Source organism: Neopelma chrysocephalum, unplaced genomic scaffold, assembly GCF_003984885.1.
Source record: "Neopelma chrysocephalum unplaced genomic scaffold, ASM398488v2 Primary Assembly neopelma1_97, whole genome shotgun sequence".
NCBI classification, from domain to species: domain Eukaryota; kingdom Metazoa; phylum Chordata; class Aves; order Passeriformes; family Pipridae; genus Neopelma; species Neopelma chrysocephalum.
Window position 1 is genome coordinate 5140243 of NW_020897760.1, and position 1944 is coordinate 5142186.

Below are 1944 nucleotides of genomic sequence, written 5' to 3' on the forward strand. Positions count from 1 at the left end.
CCATGAGTGAGTAATAATACCACAGATGGAATAATTCCTTTGATGTTTATTTCTTTTAGGTGGGGGGGAAGAATACTGTATTCTTTTGCTTTAATTAATATGCTTATTCAAGCTAAATAAGGGGACAAATGCCTGGTGCTATTAGCCAATGTCACGTAACATTGTTATAATAAGGAACTAGAAAAAGATAAGTATGACAAAAGCTCAGCATAGCCAGCTATGGAGTCATGTTAATTTTAGACTCCAAGATCTTTTTGAAAAATGTCTGATGGCCTGTAGGGTCCCATGTGGTTACCCCAGGTAGCACCAAACCCCATGGAGTTTGCTGCCAGGTCCCCACCAACAGGGAATCTCAGTGCAGTAGAGTCCACCTGGAAGCTGGCAAGGAGGCAGAGCCGGCTGCTGTGTGAGTAGTGTCCTGCTGCCTCTGCCTGGCTGTGACATGTCTGGCCTAGCAGGAGCAGGGGGTGAATGGTGCCTTCCAGATCCAATTGGGAGCAAAGAGGACTAGTGCACATCAGCTGATAAGGCTGGCAGAGCTTTTCTTACTAATGTTGAGTAAATCCCCAAAGGCTATGGAAGCCAGTAAGCAACTAAAAGTTCTAGTGCTTGTCAGAGTAATCTTATCCCAATGATCCACGTCTGTTGGTTCAGCAAAATGGGGGCTAGAAATGTCATGAGAATAGGATCTCTCCACAGAGCCCCATAATTCTGCTTCCAGTCTCCTGGGGCAGCAGCAAGAATTTAGGTGAATAAAAATGGTAAATAGTATTCACAGAAGGAAAAATTTCTCTGTAATCACAGGAGCTTTGCATAGAGTTTCATTCTTGACTTTGAAATTGCAAAACATTTGCCTTACATTTGCCTTGGTTCTGGTTTGTATTTTTTACTGAAACACATCAGATATTTTCCCCAGTGTAGTTCTTGCAAAAATAACAAGCTCTAAAGCTTGTCCAGTATGCTTCAGCAAACCAAGCAGTAACACTCACTGCACTGGACCATGACCATATGTACATGCAGGCCTGTCTTTTTATTTTCCATTCCCATGCTCAGACAGTGTCACAACGTCTTTGATACAAATGATTTCATTGACTTAATAGTTGATTGTGTACCACAGAAGTTTGCAATAGCCTCGGAGGTCATGTTTAATGACACTGTTTTGCAGAGCCCAGCCAGTGCCTTCAACATGCACAGCTCTCCATGTGCTTTGAGCTGTACCATAATCCTCTTCATGCCCCAGATTGCCCATAGCCTTCTAAGTGGGAGAAGCTTCATGGGGGAGTGTCCTCACAACCCTACTGGAGGTATGGGATCTTTCAGGCAGGACAGTGGGTACCTTTGCATTGCTTTGTGCCACTGGAGTTGGTAGAGATTTTACTTACTGCATTTCAACTTTTTTTTTCTGCTCCCACTGCCCAGATAATTCAAGCAGGATCTAACAGCTGACACAGAAGCAATCCTCATGGCCTATCTAGATAGACAAAGAGGTGAACCTGTTTTGTCCAGGGGCCTACATTTTCTAAATATAATATCTAATCTACTAAATCAGCTTCTTGGGTAGCCTATTGCTGTAGAAAAAAATAGGTGATTTAATTGCTGATTTTTCATGCATTTCCTGCATTGAACTCTGTCTAGAACTTGACAGTACTTATTTGGGAGATCTGAAAAGGAAATTTCTGTAAGGTGGAGACATTTGCTTATAACTGGTATAAAAATAATCTGGTTAAAACTGTGTTTAGTGTCTCATGCAAAAGAGTCTTGAAGAGTCAATTAGACATGCACAAACTAACGAACTGCAAAAAAAGGCTTTCCCTCCATTAAATGCCTCTCCGTAATCATCAATATTCTTAAAAAGTGTAATGATTTCTTATCAGTGCTTGAATGAACCGTAAAACTACCTTTTGAAATATTGATATTTCCACAATTTTGAACACAAGAATGTTT